Here is an 18,025-nt window from a genome sequence, read left to right as displayed (position 1 = left end):
GTCACTTTTTTCCTGGATGATGAGGAACCATTAGTGAATACTCTTTGGGGTCTGTCAATCAACCAGCTACAAATCCACCTTATATTTACCTCATCCAGCCCACATTTTGCCATCTTCTCTACAGGACTATCATGGGGAACTTTATCAAACATCTTCCTAGATGACCATATCTGGTATAGATGGATTTCTATACAAATAGAATAGTAGCAAGTGCTTATCAAAATTGTTCAAGTTTAATAGACAAAGTACCATTAAAAATATCCCACGACTGCGTCATGTGCTCCACTAGCCATATTTGCCAGGTTTTTAAAAAAGTGTTAGGAAGTGGGACAAAAACATATATTTAGCACCACTTATGTACCTTTCCTGTTTCCTGGCCTTTTGCAACAAGAACATCATGCACAGTGTCTGGGTTTTTTCTTTAGTTAAAAAAGTGTGGGTTCCCACCCCCCGAAAAACATAAAAAGTTTCCTGCACACCCATCTTCCAAATAGATTCACACTTGCCTCTATTTAAAGATTGCTGTGCCAATTTCATTTCCCTGGAAAAGTTAATGTCCTAGCAAGATAGCAATTAACTACATCAACAGCAAACCAATTTCTTTTCTGCCGATTAATAATTTGATAGCATTGTTCTATAAGGACCGTTTCTTGACTTTTTTGTTATATTTCCAGCCATTTCTGAGCCACCAAATGAGACACATTTTATCAGAGACATGTTCTAAAGTAAGTCTCAGAACATTTCAACCCAATTTTCTGAACTATTATGATCAGAGAGTGAATAGAGTCCAGATCCTTCTCTGTTGACTGTAATAATGTCCCTTTTTGCCAATTCAGGGATCTCAAATCCCATAAATCTTTCTGATCTTGAAATCCACACAAAGGTAGAGAGAAAGCCAAATGAGGAAACAAATCCTGACTGTTTATCTGTCTCCGAAATGTCTTTCCAGATATATTTCTTGCAGGATTTATGTGGAAAAGCTTCTTAGCCTGTTCTGCCTGGCACAGAGAACCTGACATCTGTGGAGTTTAAATAAAGAGTCATTGATTCCACCGTGGAGAAGAATAGCTAAAGGCAGCAAATAAATTAAAAGACATTGTGCTAGTGCCTATCCGTAAATAAGGATAGCCTGGAAAAAAAGTACCTTATATAACTGTTGAACTTGAAAAAAATACCCCAGCAAGATGCTATATCAGGAATGGACTAATATACCACCAATGTCATGGGCAGTACAGGAAGCGCAATATGTAATAACTCTCTGCCCACAACAAAAACAGAAAAGTCAATAGTGTACCATTAAAGAACTTAAGTGGGTCAGTGTAAGGCCTGTGTGCAAGTTCTTCTCTTTCTTGTCTATTCATGTGTGTGATTTGTGCATGGCACTGCCCTTCTCTGTGCATGGAAGTTTGCACTCTTTAAAAGAAAAAGAACAATTGGGATCTGCAGCAAAATGTTGCAGTGTGCAGTGATCCTGCTTAGTGTTCCAGTCAGTCAAGTATGCTGGTCTCCCCAATACTCCATCCTATTCCCTCTCTTCATTGAGCTGTTTTTAGAGTTCCTCTTTAGATTTCTTCTTCTTCTCCACCTCCTCCTCCTCCTCCTCCTCCTCCTCCTCCTCCTCCTCCTCCTTCTGGCCTGCTTGTTTCCTTGCAAGAGTCACTGTTTTGGGCTTCTAACAAGGTGCTCACCTAGCTGGCCAAGCACTCCTTTGTTAAGGAGGTTCCTGGATTGCCCAGAATGATCTTTCATCGATAGGAACTTAGTATTAGGAGATTGAAAATGTTTGCGTATAAATGAGATATTTTATCAGAGCCTGGGGAAGATGATACCCCTGCGCCTCAGTCAGCAGGGCCAATGGCCAGATAGTTGGGATTGTGGTTCAGCAACATCTGAAGGATCAAAGGTTAACCACCCCAATTTTAAATGCATCCTTATGTCTCAGTTGCAAGTAATTGTGTCTGTTTTGCTGACATGTGATTTCACTTGGCTTTCAATAACCAGAGAACTCTGGTTATTGGATGCTCAATCAATTTAACTAAATTATAATACCTCCATATGGGTGTTTACTTTGGGCTAGGTGCTGCTCATGCATGCAGGTTTTTCACAGAGTCCACATATCAGAATGCCAGCCCACATTTCCCCCATTTAAGCTGGATAAACGTTTTCCAAGAATAATCTTATTTTTTTAATTTTAAAAACTCTTGCCAGTGACTCTGAATGGCCAGTAGATCCCCATCTACCTTCTGAACCACCCCTGTATATTTTTAGGAGTTTCTTTTCTTTGACAGAATGCTACTACATCTGGGCATTCCAGAGCCACAAAAATGCCCACCAAACTCCCATCTGTGAATGAGGTGGCAAATTATTTTGGGGTTGGTGAGTGATGGATTCAGTCAGACTTACTTATTTCCCCAAATTTGGCTAACTGGAGCATTGGGGTGGCAGTTCCTCTAGAACTCTTCAGAATGCTTCTTCACAGTTAAATTGTGTACGAGGATGGCCATGTGTCCTACCTTACAGAGGACAGCCCTCTATTTGAAGGTGTTGTCAATTTGAAGGGCTATTTAGTCCAAGTCCAGTTTAAAATTGCAATTGAAACCTCTGGCCAGCTGTGTCAGGGCTTAATGGAGCCACTCATGCCATGCCTGTTTGCTTGACTGAACTGGACCCATTGCCAACATGTGAGAGCACAGACCCAGCTTAGGATACAGAAGATCTTGTGCTGGCATAACTCCATTCCCCATCCCAAAACACACTGCTTCCGGGAGGGTCCACTGGCTATTGTGACAATGGTGACCATTTTTTGATACCCCTTGATGGCAGAGCACACCTGCCATTGGAGTCCAGTGGAGCTGGGCAGAGGGGCACCTCTGCCTCTTGCAACACCCCCCCAGCCTGATAGATTGGGGGTTTGGATTGCTCTTTCCAAAAGGCAAGTAGGAGGGGCCTTGAAGTTGCCCTTCATCAGTTAGCACATAGGTTGCAGACTGAGCAGACACAGCAGTCACCTGGCCATAGTCTTCCTCATTAGGATGACTCTTACTTTGTTTCTTTTTATAGGCTAGTAATCATTCCTCATTTTCCATCTACACCTATAAATTTGCCCATCGAAATTTTATGCAAAACTGTGTCCCCTTTTTATAATGAGCCGAGGTTCTGTTTCCATGACCTGCAAATACTTGTGGACACAAACTGATTGCCGTGACTTCTTCTTTCACTGAGATATACTTCAGCTTTCCAAAGATGTTTCTTGGAACTGGGTGGAAGAAAAAAAATACCACTCAATTCTGATGTTATGATACTCAGGATCCATCCTTTCTGCAGTGCAGCTTAAAACATGAGCAACATTATTAAACCACATTCATCAACAGGATTAAGATGCTTTCTCCCCTCTGCCTTGTGCATTTGGAATGATACAATCCTCAGTGGCCAAGAGTTATTTAAAGGTCCAAATCTGGTAGAAACTGCTCCCAGACACTCTGGCCATGTGAGACAAATAAAGACGCTGACAGGCAGCCATCTGAAAATTAGCACTTTCCTGAAATGTTCCCATTGCTGAGTACTCACTGTTCTTTTGTAATGAAGCTTTCAACATATGCAATTATACTAACAAATGCTGCTGCACATAGTTTCTTGGCCAAAGGATGCAAAAGTCTTTAAAATATATATAATTCTATGTTTCATTTTTTTCTCTCTCTCTCCTTTCCTCCCACTCTCTCTTTCTGCAAAAGCACAGCTAGTGAGAGATGCTTCTGTCTTCCCTTTTGCTCTATATGAACAGCTTCATACATAAGACCAACTAAGTTAGTTCTTGGTATGAGCTTTTGTGTGCATGCACACTTCTTCAGATACACTGAAACAGAAGTTGCCAGATCCTTCTATATAGTGAGAAGGTGGGGAGGGGTATTACTCAGAAGGGTGGTGGGATTCTTAATGAGATAAGAATCCAATGTCTTTGTTCAGACCAGGTCTCTCCATGGTTTTAAGTTTGGTAATGAGTTGCAATTCAGCAGCTTCTCTTTCCAGTCTATTTCTGAAATTTCATTAATATCTCATTATACATGACTAAGCCATTTTTCACCTTCTCACCCCTTGCCTTTTCCTGTAAGACCTATTGCAGTCGTTAAGAGTCGTCAACTGGCTCATCTCAGCTATCTGCCAATCTCCCATTCCCACCACCCTTCTGAGTGAGAGCACAGACCCAGCTTAGTGTATCTGAAGAAGTGTGCATGCACACGAAAGCTCATACCAAGAACTAACTTAGTTGGTCTTTAAGGTGCTACTGGAAGGAATTTTTTATTTTGACTATGGCAGACCAACACGGCTACCTATCTGTAATTCATACATAAGATTAAGGTAAGCCACATATACTCAAGGCCTAAAACTTTTACTTGAAATTCATCCCCGGTGGGACTTACTTCCAAGTAAGGACTTTGCTTACGGTTACACCTTAATCTTTAATAAAGCCTCAGGTTATCTAGGGTATGCTAGCCTATCCATGTTGCCCAGCAGATAACATCCGGCATGTAAAGGTATGGTAAAGGACTCCTGGATTGTTAAATCCAGTCAAAAGCAACTATGGGGTTGCAGCGCTCATCTCGCTTTCAGGCCGAGGGAGTCGGTGTTTGTCCACAGGCAGCTTTCTGGGTCATGTGGCCAGCATGACTAAACCACTTCTGCCGCAACGGAACACCATGACAGAAACCAGAGTACATGGAAATGCCATTTACTTTCCACTGCCGCAGTACCTATTTATCTACTTGCACTGGCATGCTCAAACTGCTAGGTTGGCAGGAGCTGGGACAGAGCAACAGGAGCTCACTCATTCACGGGGATTTGAACCGCTGACCTTCTGATCAGCAGGCCCAAGTGGCTCAATGGTTTAGACCACAGCGCAACCTGAGTCCCTGCCTGGCATGTAGGGATAGATGGGTTTGGCTGGATTTGTGGTGATCATACACCAGTGTGAGAGCCAGTGACCCAGTTCAGCTGAAATGCTAAGCCAAACTATGGCTTAGTGCAAGTGAGCAACTGTGCAGGTTCTCAGCTGCATGCTAGAATAACACAGATGTGAGTAGTAGCATTCTTAGCGGTAGACCTGTCTGTAAGGGTTGTGCATCACTGTGGGTGTTTAATGTATACTTGACGGCTGGCAACTGAGTGCATGAATTCAGCCTACTGGAAAGCCCAAAGTGATGTGAGGTTACACAGAAGATCTCTCCATAGAACTTAGTTGTCAAATATAAAGTGTATACATGTGTAAAGGTAAAGGACCCCTGGACAGTTAAGTCCAGTCAAAGGCGACTATGGGGTTGTGGTGCTCATCTCCCTTTTGGGCCAAGGGAGCCGGCATTTGTCCACAGACAGCTTTCTGGGTCATGTGGCCAGCATGACTAAACTGCTTCTGGTGCAATGGAACACTGTGATGGAAACCAGAGTATACATAAATACCATTTACCTTCCTGCGGTACCTATTTATCTACTTGCGCTGGCATGCTTTTGAACTGCTAGGTTGGCAGGAGCTGGGACAGAGCAATGGGAGCTCACCCCGTCGCGCAGATTCAAACTGCCAACCTTCTGATCAGCAAGCCCAAGAGGCTCAGTGGTTTAGACCATAGCACCACCTGTGTCTACACATGTGTAGGAATAAGCAAACAACTGTGAAGCAGTCCTAAATCTTATTGACTTCAACAGAACTTTCTTTCAGATCAGGGTTGGTTGGTGATGACTGCAGCATCGAGTGATGACTTGCGTGGGTTAGTGGGGGCATCACAAACCTTTCCTGTATTCTTTACTCCAACATCTTTTTTCTTTCTTTGCAGATAAATAAAAGCTATTTTTAAAAAAGAGAGAAAAAGGAATCCTTTATTAATGCCGGCTCCTTTGTTGTTCCTCTGTAGCTTCCAAGGCTCCCTAGGCTAAGTTAGACCATTGCTCTGACCTAGCAAGGCTTTGTGGATCTGAAAGCACATATGATTATTGTATGCCCAAAGAATGGAGACAGAGCTGGCAGACTTACACAGCAGCAATGGCATATTTATTTATTTATTTAATCAAATTCAATAATAGAAGCAACAACGGTATAAAAGCAAACAAAATAACAGCAGACTGTTATCAAATCGACGCAGCCTAATGTACTATCAGATTAATAAAGCTTTAGAGCAAAATTTTATTGAATCAAGCATAACATGACCTATATTGGAAGCTGAAGGAATTATGGTGATTATATTGAGATTATGGCAGAAAGCAGCTTGGCTGCATTATTAAAACTGGAATGAAGCAGCTTTAGCTACAAAATGCAATACTAAGTAGCCAAGGACAGAAGCAAATTATAAAGAAAAGGGAAGGAGGACTTTTTCCTCCCACTGCATGCTGCCTCTTCTGCCAGCAATCCCCATTTAACCATTGATGAGAGTGGGGGAAAACAGTGAGATGCTCTAGCCCAGGCATCCCCAACCTTCAGCCCTCCAGATGTTTTGGACTACAATGCCCATCACCCCTGACCACTGGTCCTGTTAGCTAGGGATCATGGGAGTTGTAGGCCAGAACATCTGGAGGGCCGCAGGTTGGGAATGCCTGCTCCAGCTAGTCTTTTTCAGGAACATAGGAAGACACCTTATACTGAGCCAGACTCTTGGTCCATCAACTGCAGTACTGTCTACACTGATTGGCAGCTGCACTCCAGGGGTTCAGACAGGAACCTTTCCCCACCCCTACCTGAAGATGCCAGGGACTGGACCAAAGACCACCTGGATGCAAAGCAAATGCTCTCTTGTGAGATGCAGCCCTTCCCACATACAAGGAATAAGTACAAGGCTACTTTGGGGAGAGGAATGATTTTTTCCTGGTCTAGTGGAAATAAAATATGTGACAGAAGAAGAAGAATCAATATAGTTATTAAGATGAATGGGATAGAAACTTTCTGGGAGATGACGGTCCATGGCCACATCCTGTCCTCTTTTAATCCCTGTAGGAAGCAAACAGAAGTGGGAAGTGTTTGTGCTGGCACCCTCCTTCCTTCAAGCTCATTTCAAGGGGCTGGTCACAAGGTTGGCCCACCTGAGCAGAAGGACAAGGTGGGCACCTTCTCTGCTCCAAGTGCAAAAGCCTGCCAGGTATTCTAGATCAACCTAGAACATTTTTGCATTTAGCACCCATGTGTCAAGTTAGCTTAACTGCTGCTATTTCTAACAAGACAAACAACCATATCAATAATAATCTTAATAGGTCTGATGTGGAAGCTTCCATCCTCTTACTCCCAAGGGTCTCCAGAGCACCAGGGACTCTTCTACCTTCGGAAAACACCCGGTGAACTCTTCTGAGATCTGCTTATTTAAGCAGCCTTGCTTCCCTGTTAATTTCTCTGTCATCTGGAGTGCAAGCAGCCTCTTCCTTCCTCCAGTTAACTTTCCCCTACTTGCCACTAGAGTGGTTGGCAACAGAACTGCTGCTTTTTCCTTCCTCCTACATTGTGTGCCAAGTCACTGTGACAAGGTTTTCCCATGGCCTACCCTGATGTTTGGAAAGATGGAGGGCACAAGGAGAAGGGGACGACAGAGGACGAGATGGTTGGACAGTGTTCTCGAAGCTACCAGCATGAGTTTGACCAAACTGTGGGAGGCAGTGGAAGACAGGAGTGCATGGCATGCTCTGGTCCATGGGGTCACGAAGAGTCGGACACGACTAAATGACTAAACAACAACAACAAGCTCTTTACTCGTCTTTTGTTTCTTACTATTTCTCCTTCCTTGGTCCTTCTCTGCCAGCCACCACACTTTTATCCTCTGATAGGCTGAGTATCTCCCCTTCTATGGTGAGGCCACCCTGCCCAGTTTGTTTTGATCACTTCCAGAGATCACCTCCAGAGATGCTGCTGCCCCAGATTTTATTGTTTTGTTAATTTAATTGCACTCATTGCTCATATTATGTGCTGTAGCCCACTCTGGCATCTATATACATTACATGAAGGCATGGGTCATAAATGTAAATAGGAAGGAACGAAGGAACGAAGGAAGGAAGATGATAGATAGATAGGTGATAGGTAGATGATAGATAGATGATAGATGATATAGAGATGATAGATAGATAGATAGATAGATAGATAGATAGATAGATAGATAGATAGATAGATAGAGATGATAGATAGAGATGATAGATAGAGATGATAGAGTTTGCTATGGGGCACTCATAGGAAGCCAAGAGAGGCAGATTATTCAGACCTGTTAATCAGACCAAAGACTGTCCAGTTTGTTACTTTTCTTTTCTCACCAGTTACCAATAAATAGTTCAATAAACTGTTCTACCTTCAACAACTGCCTGTGTGTCTTCCTTGGGGAACTTTGCTCAGCACTGTTCATGCTTCTGCTGTCATGCAAAGTGGAATGGAAAAATGTTCTCTCTTGAGCATGATGCAACCCACAAGCTGATGGAGACAATGGAAACTAAATAATAGGCAATTAACTATAAAGGGGGGGCACACCACACCCAGTCCAATTCTCAAGGAAGGTTATGTAATAATAAATAATAATAATAATAATTTTTTATTTATACCCTGCCCTTCCCGGTTCAGAAAACCGGGCTCAGGGCGGCTAACAAAAATTTAAAACACTTAATTGTAATACAACATAGAAGCAGCAGTCACTCGCATCTACCTGCAAGTGGTGAAACCTTGAATAATATGCCTGCCATGGGGGCTGCTTCACACATCACCCTTGAAAAATTCCCAGACATAGTCTACAAATAAATAAAACAGTGTGCATTCTTCTACTAATGTGATGTTGCTGCAGATGTGCCATGCAGTAGCTGCTATTATGTGTCATCATCATACACTTAAAACCCAGCTCTTGATTTCTGTCTCTTGGGCACATTCTAGTGTCACCAAGAATTGGAATGTAGAACAGGGCCAGCCCTAACAATAGGCAAGATGTGGTGACTGCCTCAGACAGCAGGTGATGGCAGGGAGTAGAGTGGCACAACAACCCTATGAGGTACGTTAGGTTGAGAGGAAATGACTGGTGCCAGGTCTTAGTCCAACACTGTAACCACTACAACACTCTGGCTCTCAATATTGTACTTGCTACCTGGAAGAACAGGTTTATTTGGGTTGTTATTTCTGCTTGCAGCTGGCCAAATGGATCAAGTGGCCTAACGGCTTTTGAAAATGCAAGGAAACAATAGGATTTAAATATAAATGTATTGTGGGCTTATAAGTGCTCTGTCTCCAACCAACCACACCCTTTCTGCTCGGTGGCAGGAAAACATTGTGGCAAATGAAGCATGAGATGAGATATGTCTTCTCACAGTAGGAAAATAATAGCATAAAATCTGCTGCATTGATGGGCTGACTGAATCATTGCCACACCCAGGGGTCAGAGACAGAGAGAGAGATAAAATATTGTATCCTGATCTGATGCCAAGCAAGTAAGAATGGTAAGTTGGTTTATATCATAAACATGAGAAATTACTTTAGCTTTTATGAACTGAATAAATTCTTTTGAAGACGTCCTATCCAGCGCCTTGAAGATGCAAAATTGTTCCCTTCCCCTTTATATATTATAATGACAGGCTGGATAGGGACAATGTTGTAAGCTGTTTTCCTCCAGATAGGACTCAAATCAAATTTTCCTTTGAACATTTTCCTTTGTCAACGCAAGAAATCAGTTTTGAAAATCCCTTCAATTTAAAAAGTGTTTTGGTAAGTTTTTGATCTTTTAGGAGCAGGTGACGCTTTTTTATGAATTCTTTCCAGCAGCAGATGGCATGATGGGGCAGCGGTACTTCCCAGTCACGTTGCTGCTGCTGCTTACAGGGAGATTGAAGGAGAGGAGTGAAGTCCTGGTGAGGCTGATGCAGTGCAAATGCACCACTTTAGTCAATCGGGTGTTTCTGCCTGTGCTTTTGCACCGTCCAGAGGTCAAGTGAGAACAGGCCCCTCCATGAACAACAACAACAACAATTCATTATTTATGCCCCGCCCATCTGGAGGGGCTTCCCCAGCCACTCTGGGCGGCTTCCAACAAAATATTAAAATATAGTAATGCATCAAACATTAAAAGCTTCCCTAAACAACGCTGCCTTCAGATGTCTTCTAAAAGTCTGGTAGTTGTTGCTCTCTTTGACATCTGGTGGGAGGGCGTTCCACGGGGCGGGTGCCACTACCGAGAAGGCCCTCTGCCTGGTTCCCTGTAACTTGGCTTCTCGCAGTGAGGGAACTGCCAGAAGGCCCTCGGCGCTGGACCTCAGTTTTTAGGTTGAACGATGGGGGTGGAGACACTCCTTCAGATATACTGGACCGAGGCCCTTTTGGGCTTTGAAGGTCAGCACCAACACTTTGAATTGTGCTTGGAAACACCTCTGCTACTGGTTCATTCTGTGGCATGGCTCTGTAATGTTTAAAGACCACTAGTGGTACATGTGGCAGGACAGAACTTGAGTGCTCCGTTCCAGCACCAGCTTCACTGCTGCTTACCTAGATGGGAATTGAGAGGAGAATTGGTGGAACTGCTGGATTGGCACAGGGGTGGACCTTGTCCCTGCCCACCCCTGAAGAGGTCAACAGCAGCTACAGTGGGTATATGCCACACCACATGCACAACAATGTGGGTGAAACTAACTACCCAAAACGTTAGCATGAAATGTTCAGTGATTTCAGCTGTATCTGGGTGTGTGTGAGGAAGAACTGCAGGTCCACTCCCAGGGACCAAACTCTCCAGCATGTCATCTTCTCATATTTCTGAGCCCTCCATGAGATGGAAGTCAAAGTTCTGAAGCAGAGGGACTCTTCCAGTCTCAAAGGATCCCCATGCAATATCGCACCCTGATTTTTCCCAGGTTCCACACACAGGGAGTCTCCATGAGTTCTAGCTGCTCTCTGCGCCATAAGGTGACCCTCCATTGTACTGTGGAGAGTGCATGAACTTATGGTCTGTGTGTGGTTTGGGAGCTGCACAGCAAGGGAAAAAACAATGCTGTCCAGGGTTGTAAAGACTGCACAGAGAATAATTGGGTGCACTCTTCCCACCTTCAATCAAATCTGTGCTGTCAAGTGCCATAAGAAAGCTGCAGAGATAGCGCAGGATAGTACGCACCCCGGAAATTATCTCTTTCAGCTTCTGCCTTCTGGAAGAAGGTATAGGGTTATAAAGACCAGGACTAGCTGCCTGAGAAACAGCTTCTACGCAAATGCAATTTTGGTTCTAAACACAGCATAAGGAGTCTCTATAGTATATTGTATTTTAAAATGGGGTTTGAGTTTTTAGGGGGTCTTGCATGTTTTATGTAGATTTTCAATTTCATTGTTCTGTATGGGACAATGACAATAAAGATATTGTATATCGTATATCCAACTCATGGAGGGATGAGGATGAGGATGAAATATGAGAAGATGACACAGTGAAGGCAGCAGGGGTTGGCACCACACACATGGCTTTCTTTCACATCATCACATGCAAAAACCGATTTTCCAAACAGGGCTTTTGCATTAGCCACACTCTGATCGTTGCAAGCCTTTCGGTGTTAATTGCTATGCTGTGGGATGCACCACAGCTGAAGTGACACCCCCTGCAGTGGCAGACTTTGTACTCTCAAATTTTAGCAGCACCCTGTGCAATGCTAAAATTTGGCGTCCCCTGCAGCATGGATCTCAGTACCACCACACCCATTGCACAACCATAAAACCGCCTTTGGCCCCATACTATGACATTTTAGAAGATACTTGCATCACTGGGAAGCTCAAAGCCCCCTGGATGTAAATAGCTTTGGATCTGGGCCTATATTTATTTGCAATCTGGAAGAACAGCTGGGCTTTGTTTTGTTCTTACTAGGAAAATAGATTAAGAGAGGACACATGTAAACAATCTGGACCATTTCTTCCTTGTTGTTTGCCAAATATGGTTGCTCACGTCCCATTTTTTTCCAAACAATGAGAAATTTCAGTTCAGGCAGGGTCAGCATGAGCTGGGTTGGGTTTCCTTTGGAAGAAAAAATATACTGGATAATGATGGCATTTTTAGAACCGCAGCGCTGTAGCGTTGGAAGAGACGCCAGGGGTCATCTAGTCCAACTCCCTGCAATGTATCCAAGACGGATGGCTATGAACCTTGATTGAAGGGGAGTCCACACCCTCCCTAGGGAGTCTGTTCTACTGTCAAACTGCTCTTACCATCAGACAGTTCCTCTTGATGTTTAGTCGGAAGCTCCTTCCTTGCAACTTGAATCCAATTCCATAACATTGTGTAATCCAGTATGAAAAACCATGTTACTGTGTACCCATATTGTACCGTACATCGCTACTGAGCATGGGCAGGAGTAGTGTATGCTAAAAAGTATCTAAAAAACCTAATAAAATTGTTCCCATTAAGTACTCACCAATGATCTGTCCAATCATGACATGACAGATTTGGAATTGGATCCTGGAGGGTTTCTTTTTAAAACTGATATTGGATAACCAACCTGGGCAGAAATGCAAAGCTTTGTGAGTTACTTAGTCACAACCTGTCTCCTTAGCTTCTAAATGTGAAAGGCGTGAGGTGGGGAGTCTAAAATATGGAAATCTCCATCCAGTGAGGTCAAGAGCAAGGGGAAAAAATATGGCATGGAAGTGTGGGGGGGGGCATGCACATGTAGACAGACAGCCAAAAGGTAGGTGTGTGTGTGTGTGTGTGTGTGTGTGTGTGTGTGTGTGTGTGTGTAGGCAGAGGCACAAAAACCATGTGGGGTTTTTCATATTCTTGTGCAAGATAGAAACAGTGGAATTTTTTAAACTAGCTTTGGTGATCAAATCATATATTCTATTCCACGCTGAAATGATGAGCTGATGCTGGTTTCAGAAGAACTATAAATAAAACTGAAGCACTTTAAATACACAACATCACATGGTTGTGACTGAGGCTGGCTATTATGTGTGTGCATGGAGGGAGGGGAACTGCTGGCATCAACTAAACTTGAGAAATATGAAAGAGGAAATGTGTGCTGTGTCAATGAGAACTATGCTCAAAACTGAAGGGTGACAGCGCTTCCAAATTTCCTCCCAAACAATCCACCATTCCCAAATTTATTTATTTATTGTATGAATAAGAGTGTTGGGCCTGGGAGATCTGGTCCCTAATCTCATTTTAGTCCTAGACATTCTGCTGGATTTTCTCTGCTCTTCTCCTGGGTCCCTGCCAACCCCGGGCAGAAAGAGCATGTGTGCAAGCTGTTTTTCTGTGGGACTCTAGGTGAAAGTAAAACCCTGTAAAATTAAAATGGCTCTTCTTGAATTTGCATGATTTTACACGGGGCTCCCCCTTCCCAAACCACCATCAAATTTAAGCTGCACTGGTAGACTGCATAACAGAAATCATAAAGTCAGTGCTTGCTAGAATTTTAAAAAAACCGTGGAAGGCACAGATTGTCATGGATCTTCCTGATTTATTTATTTTTTACATTGGATGACAACAAAACCACCGAATACAAGTGATTCTGGTTCTGAGGGGATCCTTTGTAAACTTATTAGGACTCTTAAGGACTCGTGCTTCAGGTTCATGTTTTTGTGCTGTGGCAATGCTGGAGCGAGAGATTTACAATTAAGGCAAGGAAGAGATGTGATCTGTGATTTGATGCCAGTTGAGGAGAGATGGGAAGAGGGGTCTATGAAAAATATATGCAGTTTTGACTGGATTGATTGGCTGCTATTCATTTACATGTTCTCTCTCTCTTTCTCTCTTTCTCCTGTTGTATCCAACATTCTGTCCTCCCATCTGAGCCTTGAAAAGCAGATAAAGCTAAAAGAGGAAGCGAAAGACAGTGGTGCTCATCTTCTACCTTATGTGCTTTCTGAGGCTCATATTAGCAGTTCAGGTGCCAAAGGAAGCCTTGGACAACGCCTAAAACTAAAAGGAGAACCGGGAAATGGTGCTGCTTTCTCAGCTTCCTTCTTCAGCTCTGTGTACTTCCATACCATCCAACATTTCTCCAATTAAAATAGTCTCGTCCCATCCCATAATCATAATTTTACTACAGTGGTACCCCGGGTTAAGTACTTAATTCATTCTGGAGGTCCGTTCTTAACCTGAAACTGTTCTTAACCTGAAGCACCACTTTAGCTAATGGGGCCTCCTGCTGCTGCTGCACGATTTCTGTTCTCGTGCTGAAGAAAAGTTCTTAACCCGAGGTACTATTTCTGGATTAGCGGAGTCTGTAACCTGAAGCGTATGTAACCCGAGGTACCACTGTATTTATACCGCACACATCTTACTGGGTTGCCCCAGCCACTCCTGGCAGCTTCCAACATATATAAAACATAATAAAATATTGGACATTTTAAAAAAAAAAACTTCCCTGTACAGGATTGCCTTCAGACGGTTCAGGGGTTGGATAATTCCATATCCTCCAACATTTCTCCAATGAAAATAGGGACGTCCTAAGGGAAAGCGGGACATTCCAGGGTCAAAACAGAAACTGGGACAGATTCTCTAAATCAGGGATGCCCCTCATAAATAGGGACACTTGGAGGGTCTGTACAGTGGTACCTCAGGTTACAGACACTTCAGGTTACAGACTCCGCTAACCCAGAAATAGTACCTTGGGTTAAGAACTTTGCTTCAGGATGAGAACAGAAATCGGGCTCCGGTGGCGTGGCAGCAGCGGGAGGCCCAATTAGCTAAAGTGGTACCTCAGGTTAAGAACGGTTTCCGGTTAAGAATGGACCTCCAGAACGAATTAAGTTCTTAACCTGAGGTAGCACTGTACTTCCCATGGGGAGGAAGTTAACTTCCTTCATCACCACCACAGGATGAGGGGGGCAGGGGTAGCTGAGAGGCTTTGTGGGTGCCTGAAGAAATCCTCCAGGGTGCCATTGTGCCCATGGGTGCCACACAGGCAATCCCAAGCTTAGTCTAATATGATCTCCACGTTCTTCTCATATTATTCCTTATCCCTTTGCTGTTATGTTCCTTGACAAATGATCTGAAGGTTGCACAAATTACATTATGCATGATATGTCACTATATGCAAGAATTCTTGTTTTGTGTTGTTTATTCTGGGCTCAAAATTCTGAAGTCTCTTTTTTAAAAATAAAATAAAAAAGATCAAACTTAGGCTGCAAAAATGTTGTTTTATACTGCTCTTTGTTTTTATGTACTTTTCTTTTATCATCCTCGCCCTGAGGCTCAAACTACATGCTAATCACAGTTTGGTGTAACTTTCCTCCAGAGATTTACACAAAATAATCTCACTCAGCTGGGAGTAGAGGTAGAGTGTGGAGAGATAAATAGTAGGTTTTTTTTTTTTTTTTTTACTATTACTACTAACGCTACTGTGATTATTTATTTATTCTTAAAATGCCTTATACCAAGACAAACCTCACGGTAACTTACAGAAAATAAGCATACTGAATTCGAAACAGGAACAATGCAACATTAAAAAGCATCTTACCCCACAAATATTTATATCTCAAGACAACAGCTCATCTCGGTCTCAGCCCAGTATACCTGAAGGAGCATCTTCACCCCCATTGTTCAGCCCAGACACTGAGGTCCAGCTCTGATGGCCTTCTGGCAGTTCTCGCCCCATGAGAAGTGAGGTTACAGAGAACCATGCAGAGGTAGTGGCGCCCGGCCTGTGGAACACCCACTCATCAGATGTCAAGGAAATAAACAACTATCTGACTTTTAGAATAATAATTATTATTTTAGAAGACATCTGAAGGCAGCTCTGTTTAGGGAAGTTTTTAATCTTTGAAATTGTATTCTGTTTTTAATGTTCTGTCGAAATCCACCCAGAGTGGCTGGGGAAACCCAGCCAGATGGGTGGGTTGAAAAAAAATTATTATTATTATTATTTTATTATTATTTTATTATTATTATTACTGCTACTACTACTACTACAATGTTCAACAGAAAAAGTAATTTTAAAAACCCAACAGCTACATCAAATACTGTGAAATGCCTGGGAGTATGAAAAGATGTTAAGGTTGGTGCAAGATGGACTTGAAGGAAAAGAGACCACTGCCCAGAAGCCACTACTCTTTATTTTGTCACCACCTTCCAATCATCTCTTGAGGGAGCATTCAGCTGCTTCACCCTTTCTTCTTTTCTACTTCAAAATCACCTTCTCCTTGATGCAGCTTTTCATATGATACGCAAAACCAATTTTACCCTGTTCAGGAATCAGTGGTTGTGCGAGTTCCTCCCGCCCTGTCTGAAGCATAGTCCAGATCCATATTTAATACTTCACAAAGTACGAGGCCTTTAATGCTTAGATTCACTTGTTGCTCAGAGTGTATTTAAACAAACAGAAGGGTTTCCTTTTGAAGCAGCAAGGGGAAAAGGTGAAATGGCTTTTATATTTAATACGAGCATTTTTGTGCTTTTCTGTTCTCTTTATAAAATTTCTTTCATGTTACTTGAGCTCTTGCTTCTGAAGCTGTTCATATCAGAGAAGGAACTGTTTTGCAAAAATCAATGTGCCACCCTCATTTTTTTTTTGAAAAAAGAAATTTGAAAGGGGGGGAGCAATGGTTTTGCTATGGTAAAATTAATCACTTGTCAGGAAACCCAAAGTTGCCATGTGAAGCTGGCTTCCCTTGACTTCCCATAATTCCTATAATAATTGGCTTCCCTTTCGGGCTTTGAAGGATAGCTTTTCAATGCAACACTACATCACCGATGATTTATGCTTGTCTTTAATGTAAGGACACTGTAGGGGCAAATAATAGTTAAGCTTCTGTAGAGATAAAAATAGATACCACTTAATTGCGAGAACTTTTCTCAGCCACGTTATGAAAAATTAAGGAGCGAGGAGACAATACTGAATCATTTTAATCAGCCACGCTTAAGGCGCTCATGTGCCAAACTGCCATGGCAACTCACAATAAATAGGTATGTGCATTAGCCCCTGGGTAACTGTAAACTACCTTAGATTTTAAAAAGAAAGAAAAAGAACATTTTGGTAGAAATGTCAGTGATGTGCAGCAGCAGTCTGGGGTTTTGTCAGCCATGGGCACATTGGCAGAGACATGCTGGAGCTAAGCATGCTTTTGCTAAGCAGACAGGACATCTTTTTGACTTCTCCAATGCCAGGCCCCAAGGCATCAGAGTCCTAGCTTTTTCTGTGCATTGTTGCACATGCACACTTCTTGCACCAGGGTGATGCATGACATAAGATGCACCCGCTCTCTGGATAGACTTACATAAAATCTGCTGCTGTTGCTGCTGCATGGATGGATGGATGGGATGTCTGAATCATCCACACACCTGATGGGGCTCAAGCTCAGGGGAAAAGATAAAATGATGTACCACTGTTATGCCAAGCAAATAAAAATGTTATAAGTGAGTTTCTATCAAAAGCAGGAGAAACCACTTTAGCTTTTATGAGCTGAACAAATTCTACTGAAGTGCTTCGATCCAGTTCCGTGAAGAAGCATGTTGTGTACTTTTTTCCTGTGCATCTTAACTAGTCTCTGGGAGAGGAGCTAATGCAAGGATTCAACCAGGTTTCTTTGCCCACTTGCCAGTTTCCGTCTTGATGGTCAGCACCGCTGTCTGAAGACGTAGGTTCAGACAACTGTGTCGTATGAAATGAATGTCATACCAAATGAAGCCATTTTGGTAGCTCCACTCAGGAGAGTTGAGGAAAGCTGGCTTTTCTGGAGTGTTGCTGTTCCATTGCCTCGTAACGTTGAGGTTTTAATTTTTAAAAGAAATAGAACATTTTAATTAATCAATGTAATAAATATCCTTTGGTCATTTGAACACTGTCAGCTTGCATCTCCCCTGGAGATTCATGCCGTTATCTGTAGGTTCCAGCATGGATATCACACTCTCTATTCTTGGGCATTCAATTCCCACAATAAATAATCAATCGCACAGAGTAGGGAAGGCGCATCTGCTCCCACACTGTCTATGTGTCCAGGAAGTCTCTGTCTGAAAAGGGGAGCCTTTTCCATGCACCCTGTGATTTAGAACCTTGTGCAATTAGAGCACTAGAGGGGAGTCTCTACACATGAAGAGTGCACCTGTTTTAGAGGTTGTGCCCTGACGATAGA

At 42.8% G+C, this 18,025-nt stretch overlaps 1 long non-coding RNA gene across 1 annotated transcript; it reads right to left on the bottom strand.

Moving 5' to 3' along the window:
- Positions 1 to 6,117: 6,117 nt before the first annotated feature.
- On the bottom strand, positions 6,118 to 17,252 carry LOC310704054. The gene is made up of 3 exons (XR_014524531.1): positions 17,171 to 17,252; positions 8,304 to 8,422; positions 6,118 to 6,967 (listed from the first exon to the last, which is right to left on the bottom strand). It is a non-coding gene; the product is annotated as an uncharacterized lncRNA (long non-coding RNA).
- Between the last annotated feature and the right edge of the window lie 773 nt (positions 17,253 to 18,025).

Source organism: Podarcis liolepis, assembly GCF_965112155.1.
Source record: "Podarcis liolepis genome assembly, chromosome: 3".
Lineage (NCBI taxonomy): Eukaryota > Metazoa > Chordata > Lepidosauria > Squamata > Lacertidae > Podarcis > Podarcis liolepis.
Note: the sequence above shows the minus strand (reverse complement) of the source record. Positions and strands in the feature narration are given on the sequence as shown.